The 16,043-nt window shown below is 42.8% G+C and overlaps 1 long non-coding RNA gene across 2 annotated transcripts; it reads right to left on the bottom strand.

The window, feature by feature from the left end:
• Window positions 1–7,390: 7,390 nt before the first annotated feature.
• Window positions 7,391–14,191, bottom strand: LOC118789644. Of its 2 annotated transcripts, XR_005005467.1 has the most exons (4): window positions 14,116–14,191; window positions 13,382–13,570; window positions 12,719–12,846; window positions 7,391–7,467 (listed from the first exon to the last, which is right to left on the bottom strand). It is a non-coding gene; the product is annotated as an uncharacterized LOC118789644 (long non-coding RNA). The 2 variants fall into 2 exon arrangements; XR_005005466.1 differs by lacking the exon at window positions 7,391–7,467 and having other exon boundaries at window positions 9,334–12,846.
• Between the last annotated feature and the right edge of the window lie 1,852 nt (window positions 14,192–16,043).

The following is a 16,043-nucleotide window of genomic DNA, read 5'->3' as shown; positions in this document are numbered from 1 at the left end:
GCTTCAGAGACGAGAACGTACCCTTATGCGTGAGCACAAACTCATCCGCCATTACAGCTGCTTCAGATAGCGAAGAGACCTTTTGCTCATTTAGGTAGAGGACGATCTTTTCGGGAAGGCAACTTTTAAACTCTTCCAACAACAATAATTCTTTCAACTGCTCGAAATTCGACACTTTGCTGGCAGAGCACCACTTATCAAACAAGGTAGTTTTCACACGAGCAAATTCAACAAATGTTTGATTAGCAGCCTTAGAAGTGTTCCTAAATCTTTGCCGGTACGCTTCTGGGACTAGTTCGTAAGCTCGTAATACAGTAGTTTTGACAACATTGTACTCTAAGCTTTGCTCCAGAGACAAAGCGGAGCACACTTCCTGCGCTTTCCCAGTGAGCTTACTCTGAAGGAGTAAAGACCATACATCCTTTGGCCAACGTAAAGTTGCGGCGATTCATTCAAACACCGAGAAGTAGGTATCCACCTCACTTTCCCGGAACAGGGGTACCAGTCGAATGTGTTTAGTCACATCAAAATCAGGGGAGTCAATAGAAGCACCACCGGACACAGGCACAGGAGAAGAGGCGCGGATGGGCACAGGTGCAGCGGGAGAGGCAGGTATCGGAGAAGGTGCAGACACTGCAGAGCCAGCCGCCGATGGAGATGTGCCGGTCTTTGACCGTCGCGGGAAAGGAGTAGGAGCGGGACGAGGTCTGTCCTCGATCGCTAACTCTAGCTCTTTAAGCTTGATTTCCCGGTCAGTTTCAAGCTCAAATGCCCGAAGTTGCAGAAGCCGGTTCTGGTACTCCTGCCTACACAACTCCAATTCGAGTTCCTTCATGCGCAGCGCAAGCATTTGATCACCCCGAGGCGAGTGCGGATCATCGGGATCTATGCGGGCGGGCGCTTCGGCTTCAGCTGTTGCCGCAGCCTGTAGCGTCCGGGCCTGAGAAGCAACACCCAAGACCTCATCTCCCTCAGGGAGGATCTGCAACGCGGCCTTAATCTCCTGCTTCCTCGCAGTACGAGGCACCGAAACATCAAAGAAGTCCGCTACTAGGAGCAAATCCTCTTTTCGGCACAGCTCGAATTGTTCCAGGGAAGGGCAAAGAACAAACTGCTCAAAGTTAAATCTTGAGGCCATCACCACAAGCCAATTGTAAGCCACAGTCCAACAAATACGAGCACCTACACCCCCCCACCGCAAGAACAAGCGTGGGAAAAGAAAAAAAAAGCGGACGAGCCCCCAAATCTGTTACAGCCCGGTCTAGGGTCAGACCGTAACAGGGGAAAAGAGGGGAGACCACAGTCGTGAACACTGGGGAAAGTGTAACAGAATTTATTACACTTAACATTTAAAGACAAATAAAACATATAACATAAATCAAGTGGGTAACCCGGGAACACAAACTCAGGAGTCGACAAGCCAAAATAACAAACAAAACACAATCTAACTAACGAGAGAGGGAAACTAACTGACCTAACAAAATAAATCTCAAAACAAAAGATACAGTAAAACTTCCCTATCTCCCTTCCTAACGAAACCAACGTGAAAAAGAGATGGAAAAGAAAATGGCATCGACTCCCTACTTCCCACACCCAACCACAGTGTTACGAAGACCAAAAACAATACTCACAGAAACATAAGGACGAGAACCTAAACATACGCACAACGATGTACAATCAATAATAACACAATGCAGAAACAAGTGGTCTCTTCCCTTGCACGGACTGAGCCTCTTTGAAGGTAGCGGGCCGGCCAGGAAATGAGGGAAGGCTCCAATCACGGGCGAGGGGAGGAGACACCCAGCGAAGGACACACCTCCCGGAAGGGATGAGACGGACCTGGGGAAAACGTAAAACGACGCACGCACGCAGCCGGAGCAAAACACATACAGTGCTGGCCAAAAGTATTGGCACCCCTGCAATTCTGTCAGATAATGCTCAATTTCTCCCAGAAAATGATTGCAATTACAAATGTTTTGGTAGTAATATCTTCATTTATTTTGCTTGCAATGAAAAAACACAAAAGACAATGAAAAAAAAATTAAATCAATTATCATTTTACACAAAACTCCAAAAATGGACCGGACAAAAGTATTGGCACCCTCAGCCTAATACTTGGTAGCACAACCTTTGGACAAAATAACTGCGAACAACCGCTTCCGGTATCCATCAATGAGTTTCTTACAATGCTCTGCTGGAATTTTAGACCATTCTTCTTTGGCAAACTGCTCCAGCTCCCTGAGATTTGAAGGGTGCCTTCTCCAAACTGCCATTTTCAGATCTCTCCACAAGTGTTCTATGGGATTCAGGTCTGGACTCATTGCTGGCCACTTTAGAAGTCTCCAGTGCTTTCCCTCAAACCATTTTCTAGTGCTTTTTGAAGTGTGCTTTGGGTCATTGTCCTGCTGGAAGACCCATGACCTCTGAGGGAGACCCAGCTTTCTCACACTGGGCCCTACATTACGCTGCAAAATTTGTTGGTAGTCTTCAGACTTCATAATGCCATGCACACGGTCAAGCAGTCCAGTGCCAGAGGCAGCAAAGCAACCCCAAAACATCAGGGAACCTCCGCCATGTTTGACTGTGGGGACCGTGTTCTTTTCTTTGAAGGCCTCGTTTTTTTTCCTGTAAACTCTATGTTGATGCCTTTTCCCAAAAAGCTCTACTTTTGTCTCATCTGACCAGAGAACATTCTTCCAAAATGTTTTTGGCTTTCCTCAGGTAAGTTTTAGCAAACTCCAGCCTGGCTTTTTTATGTCTCTGGGTCAGAAGTGGAGTCTTCCTGGGTATCCTACCATAGAGTCCCTTTTCATTCAGACACCGACGGATAGTACGGGTTGACACTGTTGTACCCTCGGACTGCAGGACAGCTTGAACTTGTCTGGATGTTAGTCGAGGTTCTTTATCCACCATCCGCACAATCTTTCGTTGAAATCTCTCGTCAATTTTTCTTTTCCGTCCACATCTAGGGAGGTTAGCCACAGTGCCATGGGCTTTAAACCTATTGATGACACTGCGCACGGTAGACACAGGAACATTCAGGTCTTTGGAGATGGACTTGTAGCCTTGAGATTGCCCATGCTTCCTCACAATTTTGCTTCTCAAGTCCTCAGACAGTTCTTTGGTCTTCTTTCTTTTCTCCATACTCAATGTGGTACACACAAGGACACAGGACAGAGGTTGAGTCAACTTTAATCCATTTTAACTGGCTGCAAGTGTGATTTAGTGATTGCCACCACCTGTTATGTGTCACAGGTAAGTAACAGGTGCTGTTAATTACACAAATTAGAGAAGCATCACATGATTTTTCAAAGGGTGCCAATACTTTTGTCCGGCCCATTTTTGGAGTTTTGTGTAAATTGATACTTGATTTGACTTTTTTTTCTTTCTCTTTTGTGTTTTTTTATTGCAAGCAAAATAAATGAAGATATTACTACCAAAACATTTGTAATTGCAATCATTTTCTGGGAGAAATTGAGCATTATCTGACAGAATTGCAGGGGTGCCAATACTTTTGGCCAGCACTGTATATCGGGGAAAACGAACACACACAAACACAAACAGTAACGACCATGGTCGTAACAAGGCACCCTTAGATTGATAATGAGAACACACTGACCCAGCTCCTCTCTGTCCTCCCTGTCACAGGCCTTGACGGGGCGGGGCAGACTAGAGCCGTTTTCACATATGAACTCCGCGCGTGCAGGAGGCAGGACATGATGCAAAAACTACACTGCAGAAATCGCAGTGGCTGTATTCGAAACCGCCTACTGCATACTGTGTACTGCGTACTACACAAGTATATACTGTATACTGCATGCTGTTTTTCAGTGTAGTACCCAGTATGCGACCATTAATAATTACATTTGTAGTATGTTACATTGTTGCTTGAAATCATTGCGAGTTTAGAAACGTCCAGATTTCCTCGTGGTATTTTCCAGTTAGACACCACTTGCATTCTCACGAGTGAAAAGTATTGACGAGATCACCAAAAGTATTCGCGAGTTGAAGTATTTTCTGTTTTTTTCTTTTTAATGTCTTACCTTTCGGTGGTATGGGTACATAATGTGGCACGGAGGAGTAGAAGGCGAACATAGCTATTGTACTTTTGGGTAGCCTATAAAAAACACATCACACATAGCCATGCAAATGGTGCTACCGGTACACATAATTTATTATTAATTATACATTTATTATAACAATAAGGTAAGTTTTTGTTGTTCGCTATGTAATGTTAGGTCACCAGTTCACCTAGCTCACTATACCTATCACTATTACTTAGCTACAGCTTAGCTAGCTACTAACCAGATAATAAACTACTAACCAACGTTATTAATCATTGCAAGAGACAAGTTTTGGCAGTATAGCTATAGCTAACTATCTCTTTCATGATTATTGGACTCAAAATAGCATATATTTGGACATATCCGCAATGTCAACGAAACAGTGGAAAGCTATGTACAGGCACGCGGTATATGTATTCTTCCGGTTTCGCACCAGTCACATAATAGAAACGTCATCAATATGCCCAGTCGCTCATGGTGAATTCTCCGGAACGTTGCCTGCTCTATTCACACATGGGCTCACTCCGACATGAGGCAGACTTTGTACTAGGGAGCTGGCAGAACGAAGTCCGTCACATGTCCGGTCTGACTGATTTGGACATTTACATTCTCACATACAGCTCCTCCGGCTAAGGGCCGGATACGTTCCGGCGACCAGTGCATGTGTGAAAGGGGCTTAGGAGAGTGGGTTGTGGGGCACACTAAGTGGTACTACTCAATGGTATGCATGTTTATTACCCAAGTAGGATCACCTAAAAGCCTATTGATAAGGTAGAGGACCAAAGGTCACACGAAAGAGTGGGACAGAGCCTGGGATCCCAGGCCTTAGAACATACAAAGAGTAGGCCCTGGCCTGGGATAGGAGGTACAGAACAAATATATCAAACAGGCCCTGTCAGTAATCATCAGGGGCCTCTCCGTTGGAGGGCCTGCAGCACATACACACAGAGTACACATGTGTGTGATTTGTTCAATAGCAGCATCACATTGGAATGTGGATCACATGCCCTGACTATGTGATCACCTTAAAACTACATAGACACAGTCATATTATACACTGTGCATACTAATTATACCAGAGTAACCGTTATACTGCTTACCAGCTACAATAAATGATCACTAAATAATCACCATTATTCTTCAGTGATCCGTCACAAACAGAGTGATGTAAAAATCAATTGGGCCACATTAACCTGATAGTGCACGTGCATGGTGATTTAGAAGGTGTGGGATTTATCAATGCTGGTTACTTACTGGTGTGCGTACGACCAGCCTGCGCACGTTTGATAAATACCGATTTTTTTTGTACTTACTTCTAAATTCTTACTACGATAGAATTTAGAATCCTTTCTACGCACTGTTGATAAATGAGGGCCCTGGGAACTTTAATATGCTAATTCGACTTTTTAAAGGAGTGTCTCGGTCCATATAAGACCAATTGTGGGAGTGGACATTAAGCGCGTTCATATGCACATGATCTTATGCTGATCTGATTTACGCTCAGATTTATGAAGACAATCAGGCGTACGTGGTGTTTTGATAACTCTGACGAGAAACCTCCGTACGCAAATCGTGAGATTGTGCGTACGCATGGTCCTATGGCAAGTTGTACACAAAGATACATGTGGCCCCTGAAGTCACATCTTTTCAGGTAAAATTTAGGCCACATCAATATATGGAAATAAATTAGATATCTAGCCATGCAACCTGTTTTTTGACACTCAAATCAAAATTGAACGTGTTTAATTTGCATTCTGAAACGCCCCCAATTAACCATATATGGTATGAACAATCCCTTTAAAAACACGTGGATTTTGTTTATTCCCTCACCGGAATAATGCCAAAGCGAACCAAAAAGAGAAACTTTTCAGAAACAGAAACTGAAGTACTTGTCGGAGAAGTGTAAGGCAACCAAAATTGTTGTTTAGTTCACTGAGCGCAGGTATAACTAACAAGAAAAAAAATGCAGCATGGGAGAGGGTCACAGATGCAGTTAATGGTGTCGGGTCTGAGAGGAGGACACCTTCAGAAATAAAGAAGAAATGGTTCGACCTCAAAAACATTGGCAAAAAAAAAAACGCGTGGCCGCATACAAGCGAGAAATTTCGACCACCGGTGGAGGAAAAGGCACGGCCGAGCTTTCGGCTTTGGACACGAGAATTGCCAGTATCATTGACAAAGCAGCCCTTTCTGGCATCATAGATCACCATAGTGACACCGTGGTACCCACAGAGCAAGCTGGATCATCGAACATCCAAAGTTGTATTGGATTCTTAGGAATGAGCAATGGAGCTAGTTCAGGCAGGGCGGAATCGCTGCGGGTGTGTCCAGCAAGAACACAGACAACAATATCCAGAACTGATTTTAATCAGGTGGGGTGTGTGTGGTTCTGCAAATACAAATACGAATACAAACATAAATCTCTTATTGCAGTTACATACATAAATGATTCATATTATACATTGAAGTATAAAAGTATATAAGTAAAGTAGCTCCATTTGCATATTTAACAAATAACTGAACAATATGAAATAATACTACTTATTTAACGAGTAACCACATAATTAACTTGGCATGTACAAGCGATATTTGGGTTATTCTAAATCAAATGGAGCTACATATTATAGCCAGCGGTAGTGGGGACAGTAAAACACAATTCACTAGCAATTGGCTACATCGAACATGCATGATAAACTACGAATGAATACTCAAAATTCTTAACAGGTGTTCTGTGAGCCGTGCAGTGCGACAGCCCATTAAGTTTTATTAAACTGGGTGATAAATTTTACGGAATGAAGGATTTACATATACTAGGCAGCTAACGCTAAGCACGAACTATACGGACATATTAATACTACATTCCTTCACATAACAGGGAAACGTTGTCCATAACTGGTCCTAAAACATAAACGTTGCAGTACTTATATTTAGGATGCACTCGCACAAACAGTAGCAAGGAAAAGAAATAAGACGGTACGAGGAGAAACTAGCATCCCCGCTATACGCGATGTTTACTACTAAAGTTGACGCAGTCTCTCTGGCGCTCCTTCATTAGGGATTAGGCACATTCACGTGATAGGTGCATAGGCTGTAAGGACTGCTTATTGGTAGAACGATTGAAACTTAACTATATTCTACATGGGCTTCGCAACAAAAGTGATGGTAAAAAAAAAAAACAAAGCCACTGTTTCCACACATTTATTTCGACATGTATCACAACTTGAAATGATAAATCATGAAGTAGAAGTTTACATTAAAAAAATTACAATGTTACAAACAATATTACCAACAAATGTTTTCCATATTATTCAGAAAGTTTGTCCGTTCCTGTGGTGATGACGCAGGAGGAGCCACGGCCATCCGCATTGTCCTCTGTGCGTCGGGAGTCTTGACAGACGCAGTCCTAAAAAATCAAGAGGATACAACCAAGGCTATAAGTGTCAGACCCCCCACCAATAAGCCATCCATCTTCAACAGCTCCTCCCTGTAGACCAGGGGTGTCCAAACCTCTCCTAGAGGGCCACTTGTCCTGCATGTTTTAGATCTCTCCCTGCTCCAAAACAGCTGATTCAAATGATCAACTCGTTATGAACTCCTGAAGCTGCTGAATAACAAACTGATCATTTGAATCAGCTGTGTTGGAGCAGGGAGAGATTTAAAACATGCAGGACAAGTGGCCCTCCAGAAGTTTGGACACCCCTGCTGTAGACGAAGGCCCACAGAGCTGTTCTGCACAATGAATGAATCGTGCGTTCCTCCAGGCCACTGGGCAACAGCGTTTAACAGGGTCAAACAAGCATCACATATGAGCTGAACATTGATGGAATGATGTTCTTCCTGTTAACATAGATAAATTTGTTCTGAGATGGTGCTTTTATCGCTATATGGGTACAGTCTACTGCACCTATGACATTAGGAAATTCGGCGATGGCATAAAATCCGTTTGACTTCGGCTTGCTGCAGATTTGTGTAGGGAACTCAATGTAGTTTGGGACCAGGGAAATTATTGCATCCAACACTGCAGGCAATATTTTGCTCATTGATGGCTGAGAAATGCCTCCAACCTCATCTGTCTCCAACCTCACGCTGGAACGTGCTGGTAGCCAAAAATCCCAGGGTGGATAGAACTTGTATATAAACAGGAATGGCTTTCGTGTGTTTTGCTTTGCGCTCCAACATAGGTCCCAAATCACGGCATAAATCGAGCAATATTTCTTGCAAAGCGGTACCTGCTCAGAAGCCACTCTGTACTTTCCGCAAACAAGTCAGCACGCTCTCTGAAAACGCGCTCCCTGCGGAACGCACGGTGGGCTAAATCTTCTAATAATGCAAGATGAGCCATGTTACATTTTCAAATCCCTGTCCCATGTGTGCTTTTATACCTTTTTGCATCAATTTGGTTACATGTCTGACTAATTATACAAATTAATTTAGTAATTATCAATCAACTACAATACTAGACAGATGTTTCTACTTGCAGTTTTGATATTCTACCACTGGGTGTTGTGCGTACACATGGTCAGAGATGTGAGTATATGTACGCACATTCCTATGCACAAGTACAAGTGCCCCCTCAGTTGTATTTTCTGCCCCCCAGTTTAAGTTTTACGTACCCTACAGAAAAATAGCAAAAACAAAAATATTGGAAATGTTGGAATACTCATTGGAAACGACAGGGAAGAGAAGTTTCGGTCAACGAGAGAGAGCAAGAGAGCTGCATGGCATGAGCAGAAAGACAGACGAAACGCTCCAATCATCTTTTTTTACTTAATGACCCTGACGCTGTTGGCTATTGTTTTGTTGATTTTAGCAGTCATCTCTCGGTGGTTAGAATCATTCAATTTTATTTTGCGTCTTGTAGACCTACCTTCTGAGTGCTCCGCTTCCCTAAATTGTGCGAGGACACTCAGGTTTAATACTGGCTTCACCACTGCTGTGAAATAAATGTATTTGATTTTGAAACAGTAGTTATGTGTTGTTGTTTAGCCTTTCAGAGGCTATTGCATAGTGAATGCAAATCAACAACTTTCATTAAACCTACCACCAGTGCCAGCCCAATTTTAGGTGGTGATCTGCCCCAAATATTCTTATTTCATATTATGGCCATGACGCACAAACACATGGAAAAGGCAAGGTAGGGAATTGTAAGGTAGGCCTATCTAGTAAAAACGCCACTATACTGTCACCCGCAGGATGAAAAAATGCAGAAACAGGCATAGCAGGATGATAACCTACTGTTTAACTATATAAAAAGATTTGCCCCTCGGCATTTTTAACTCAGCCACTTCATCCTGGCGCGATAACTCATCAATGATTGACACAGGACCCGTTTACTTGCATCACCGTGAGTTCCACTTGGTGTCGCCAAATTACAAATTTTATGCGTACGCCACCTCTGCTGGTCACACTGTTCTAAAAACACCCAAACTGGGTCACATGAGGGAAAAATTCAAAATTCAAATTTTATCTCTAGTCTGAATGTAGCCTGAGAAACTACTAACATGGTTAAGTTGCATGAAGATACATTATTTTTGGGGCTTAGAGAAATATATAGATGCTCTTTAAGTTTCTTTCTCAAACTTCATTACAGTTCCTCCATGTGACTATGATATCACTATGTAGTCTCTCAGGGGACATAAAGAGAAAACTCGAGAACAGTGTAATAACTAAAGGGAACAAGATCCTTATCATGGGGAGTGACTTATGATCAAGATCTCATTCTCACACAGTATCCCTTCAGGATATATGGTTTTACTGTGTATATCCCTTTAGGAGCTCTGTACCTCTATAATATAACAGTTTAAACAAGCTGAAGACACCAGGCTGATGTGTCATTCCAGGTATATTAGATCAGTAATACACAGCTCCAGTGGCTGTGGGACAAAACAGTGCAGCTGGCAAGATAACTGTTCAAATGGAGCTGAAAGACAATCGAGGAGTACAATGTTAATTAGTTTATTACACCCACACTCCCAGTTGTTAAAGAACAGCAAAGAGAGGAACTGGAGGAACACAGTACATACAGTGCCTTGGTGCTGTAAAAGACAAGCAGCTCCAGGGGGAAAAAATAAACAGATCTCTATAAAAGCAATTACTCATTCAGTTTATATGGGGGTTAGAGCTTTTCATGTTGATTATACTATCAACAGGGCCTGAAAGTATTTTTTCCCATATTGTGTAATTTTCTGTTATGGAAATTTGAGCTATAGTACCAGAGATGCACTCAGTACAACAGCTGACAGGAGAAGATCCAGGAACTCAACAGGCATGTTTTTGAAGTGAACAAAAGCAGTCTTTCAAAGCGCTCAGAACCGAGAAAAGCTCAAAGAAAAAAAGTCCAAAGCAGAAGAACTTCGTCCATAAAAAGTTCAGCATAAGAAAACTAGTCAGGACTAGAATGACTCGAGACTTGGTGAGACAGAAGGAGCTTAAACTGATGCTTAAGCAGTGTGACACATCAGGATGTGTAAACTTGACTAAAAGGTATAGGTGAGGGATCAGGCCTGCTCAGATCATTGTAGCATTTCCCCTGTAAGAGAGGGAAACTCACACTCACAGCATCACTCAAATGAACACTCTCCTCTCTCCTGACCCACAGAATCAGAGCTGCTATAAAGCCAGGTCTTTATGGTATTGAGCATCCCATCAATGAGCTTCATTAGCTGGAGAGATAGTGGCAGGAGCAGGCAGGTGCAGCTCCCACATTGACACAGATGAAGAGAAGAACCCGAGCTGCTGAACACTGCCTTTCCTTATCTTCTGATTCACAGCCATCTGGCTGACTTAATTTAAAAGTCACTCCTTGTTCCATAATGAACTGGTAGCTTTTTTGAAATTTTACCATTAGACACTTCTCTCATTAGACCTTAACTGACAAATTGTAACCTTGGACCAGTGCACAAGTTACACAAATGTACTCCACAAATATACTCCTATACTCCTGAATGGTTTAGAGCAGGGTTCGGCAACCTTTACCATCTAAAGAGCCATTTTTGGCCAGAAAGAAAAAAAAAAATCTGTCTGGAGCCGCAAAAAATAGCCTATTTGAGCCCTTTAAATGCAAGTAGCCTACCTCAGCGAATCAGTCTAAAGTAGCCTATCAACATTGCTAATAGGTCTAAATGAGCATTCATTCATATGTTTTACCACAAGGTGGCTGCGGTAGGCTATGATTATTTGATACTTCAACTTTGCATTTCCTATATTTACAAACATTGCAGCGCGTGAGCATTAGCTGGTGGCAGAAACCCACCAGGCAGTGGCCTAACCAGTACCAACAGAAAATTGACTATTCTCGAGTGTTTTATTGTGTTATCGTGTAATCTTACTTTTTATCATTTTTACATGATCTATCAGATGTATATTAAACATCTGTCTACAATAACGATTCTGTGCGCCTACAATTGGAAAAAAAAGTAAAGGTAACGTGTCCGATTCGGGGAAGACCATATGATTGTATGGGGAATCTGCAGGTTAGTAATGTTACCTAGAGTTAGCAGCTAGGTAGCAGTTTAGCCACATATCAACGGATCCCCAGCAGCCTAATAGTAATAGCGAAGAGTTGTGCTGTCAGGTGTAATATTAATAAAAACGAAATCCCAATGTGAAGTTTTATGTTTTATCTAAGGCATTTAGATAATCAATAAGTTAATTTACCTCGAAACTAGACGGTCGGTGACTTAACTGCTGGCTGACACATGCATTCGGTCAGCTATCTTTATGGGGGAAAACCCGCGATCTCTAAAGTTACTCATGTGATCATGTTGGTGAGAATATATTTGGTAGTATGTGACTGCTACAATGCAAAAAAATTATACCGACATTATATAAACATGGTCAAGTTATTAAATAACATTGAGAAAGTCGTGAATTTTGCATGCAAGTCTACGGGAGTGTCACGGTTTAGCCGACCCGGACACTGAACTGTTCCGAGCACAGTCAGCCCACCACAACGCGAGACCAGGTAGGCAGCAATACAAACTATTTTTTCAAGTTGGAGTTAAAACTTACGATAAAAAAAAGTTCATCACTGACAGCACACCTGGAGTCACCCCCTTCGCCTACTCCTCCACTTGTGAGCCCCGTGAGAACCGTGGCCCCTCCCCCCAAAGGATAACGCCCCCCACAGGTAAGTGTACACACTCCAGTTCCACAGCACACAGTGATCCCCTCGCACCTTCACACTCGGGCAGAAGCAAGCACTGCAATTTCCCCTCACTAGCTGCAGTTGGCGCCTCCCTCCGGCCAGGGTGAGCCAGTCCCGCACGGGGCTGACCAGGCAGTGTCGCAGGCTGCCACCGGGAGCGCTCCCACATACACACACGCACACTTATATAAAGCAGGCGTTGCTGCTTATCACCTTCCCTCCAGCAGCAACGCCAAAAAAAAAAAAAAAACAAGGGAAAAAAAAATGAACAAATCTAAAAAAATATCCCCCAAATACACCCTCGTGTCCCATAAAGAGTCATTTGCTGTCCGGACGCCAGGCTCCACGTAGTCGTGCTGCTGGGTGGAATTGCGCTGCCTCTCAGATCCTATCCCCCGCCGCGCTCTGCAACTCCTACGAACGCGAAGAGGGAACTGACAAGCCAGCGGAGCCACCCTTGGTCACACACACGCGTCTCGTGCAGGACGAAATAGCACACTTTCCTTACGTGAAGCAGGGCGGACGCTCCTGCTGTTTGCACCAATCGACCAGCCGGGCAGCAGCTTCGCCGCGGCGGGTCTGCAGACGACAATCTTCCTCTATCCCGGCTCTCTGCTCCGGCGACGCTCCGCCCTGCTTGAGTCCCGCACGCACACAAACACAAAGACAAAAAGCGCGGTGAAGTTGGCTGGACGTTTGAAATTCGGTGGATATTTGATTTAAATTTGTCTCCGATTCGGACTGGACAATGTACTTCAGCTTGGTAACGTTACCAGGGTCTAGAAAGGACACTTTATGACAATGTAGGCTAGGCTATCAAAAAAGAACGACAACGGTAGACTTCTATCCGAAAACAGCTTCACGGTTCACCTAATGCTCTGTCGCTATGGTCTGTAAGGGACCGTCCTCAAATTACACCTTTATGTTTGATTGGTCTTCAGCAGTAGCCAGGACAAGGCTACAAGACGTAGACCTAAAATTCACCAAACTTCAACAAAATGCTCTATTCTCAATCTGACTGCTGTAGTGTGCCATTTACTACAGGTCAAATTTTCCTGAAATGTCAATTTTATATGGAAACAGAACTGGATTAATTCTGAAAAATATTCACCAAAAATCAACAAAACGACCTTTTTCCATTCTGACTGCTGTAGTAGTTCCCAATCACTACCTGTGTAGAATGGTGGTGACTGGTTGGACTGTATATGATGTGGCAAGTTTGTGATGGGTATCTTCTTGGGGTGTTGGTCAGAACACACAGTAGTCCATCAAATGCAATCCAGTGATTTAATTTGGTTGTTTAACAGCTCAACAAGGCACAGCCGAGTAGATTGCCTTTGATTGTATGCATCAGTGTGGTCTGAAATAAAAGTAAATAAAAACCCACATTTACCTTTATAGCATATTGTGAAGCTACATCCAATGATTCAACTTATTTACACTAATAATTACATTAACCTTGCTGTGTTAAAACAACTTGCATAGCCATTACGGCACTTAAATGAACAAATTTTATCCAACATTGCCCTCTAGTGGCTATACAGGTTAACAACAAAGTGAGTACGAGGCTCCAGGGAATTTACCGCAAATACGGCTATCAGGCTAGTTACAACTCACGAACATCATACACACACAATAACTACCTCAAATGTAGCATAAGTACCTTTACATTTGTATGCTAACAGATAGGGGATTAACAGGTGATATAAACGAACTTGACTGCCGCAGTTATAAATTCTTAATCAGTGCGCCGGCAGTAAACTCCATTTGCTATAAGCAAATACTGGACGAACATGTTTCACTTCAGTGTTCGAGAGAACACCTATGAACCATAACAATACTGAGATATATCTTTGAAAGGGCCGAACTAACAACAAATAGCGTGATTAACAAAGTGTAACTCACATTATGACGCGCACGTAACACACAGGACTTCTCTGAGGTACTTAGCAACAGCATCCGATCTCAAGCTGACGGGAAGTTCTGCACGACGCATGCGCAGAGGAACGGCCTTTCCAACAATCTGCTACTTAGTATAGGTCAAGCTTTCCACATAGCCCATGTCAACTGGATTCAGGACTAACTGAAAACTATTAAGCGAAACTCAACAAAATGACATTTTGTCATTCTGATTGCTGTAGTAGTTCCCATCATTTGCTGGTGCTTCTTACAGGTAAGATTTTAATTCCTTTTTTGATACATTATAAAGGTAATAGTTTTGTTACTTAAGTGTTTGTTGCTCTGTTCATCATTAAGGTGCGATGTTTTTAATGTTAGGTTGCAGAGTTATTCTTAACTCACTGCAGCCACCGTAGGGTAGAGAATTGGAGGTGCCTACTGGAGGACAAAGGTCTGCTTGACAACTTCTCGCTCAACTGATTTTAATGTGACACATGAGTGAAGAGTGCTGAATGTGCAGGCTAAAGTAGTGGGCGTGCAGTATAATATTCAAATGAGAACCCAGCAGAGCAGTGATTGGTTACTACAGCAGTCAGAATGGAAAAAAAAGTTCATTTTGTTGATTTTTGGTGAATATTTGAGCTGCTTCCATATAAATTTACATTTCTGGAAAATCTCACAATACTAGGACTACATAGTGTTAAGGAGCAGAACTCGTAACCGAAAGGTTGCAGGTTCAATCCCCGCTGGGACACTGTTGCTGTACCCTTGGGCAAGGTACTTAACCCACAATTGCCTCAGTAAATATCCAGCTGTATAAATGGATAACATTGTAAAGAACTGTAACCTATGTAAGTCGCTTTGGATAAAAGCGTCTGCTAAATGAATAAATGTAAATGTAAATAGTACATTGTGATTGGGAACTACTACAGCAATCAATGATGAAAAGGCATTTCTTTGATTTTTGATGAATAGGTCCATTTGTCAGAAATGGCTTCTCCTTCCATAGTTGTCATTTCATTAAATTCTCAGCTGTAGGCTAGAGGCTATATCAATTTCTGATTGGGAAATACTACAATAATAATTATGATTAAAAAAAAGTTTATTGAAGTTTAATTTACATTACGCCTAGGTCTACGTATTGTATTCCTACTGCTTAATAGCGGTTAACCATAATGTTGTAATTCGCAGACGGGTCCCTTACACAGACGTTAGCAACAGAACATAGGGTGAACTTCCATGAAGCTGGTTTCGGATACAAATCTATAGCGACAGCAAATGTTGATATTTTGTTTTGATACACTATAATAATGTTTGTTACCCTGATCACGTTGTTAAGTCGAAGTTCGTTATCGATTTCAAATCGGAGACTAATTAAAATCGAATATCCACCGAATATCAAACGTCCAGCCAACTTCACCGCGCTAAGACAAAAACCGAACGAAGAAAAACCCCGAAACTAATACCAAAAGAAAAAGGAAGAAAAAAAAAGCAACTTAGCCGACGCCAAGACAGAGCGCTTCCCCCACGCACTCCTGCTTCTTTCTCCAGGCGGCTGTCTCCCTTTCCACCCCAACTCACTGCCTTTTAAAAGGGAGCAAAGCTCCCCCACACGCCCCACTCACAGGTGCCCGGCGTCACTCGCTCCTTATTCTTTTATTGAATTAATGCTGCGCCCCGCCCACACGCAACTCCCCGGGCTGCCCACACCACCGCCCGACAGGAGCCAAAGCCACTTTCTGCCACCAGCCCCCTGTGTGACGACACGGAAGTATTGGTTTATTGTGCGAGACTTCAGGAAACAAAAAACAAACAACAACAAAAAAAAAAATACGGTTGTTGTTCTTTGTTTACCGTAGTGTGTGTTCGTGTGTTCATGCGTTATTTTATCGTTCTCGAAACGAATATCACTTAAATAAATTTTGAACATTGGA

Source organism: Megalops cyprinoides, chromosome 15, assembly GCF_013368585.1.
Source record: "Megalops cyprinoides isolate fMegCyp1 chromosome 15, fMegCyp1.pri, whole genome shotgun sequence".
NCBI lineage: Eukaryota > Metazoa > Chordata > Actinopteri > Elopiformes > Megalopidae > Megalops > Megalops cyprinoides.
The sequence above is the reverse complement of the archived record's forward strand: the minus strand, read 5'-3'. Positions and strand labels throughout refer to the sequence as shown.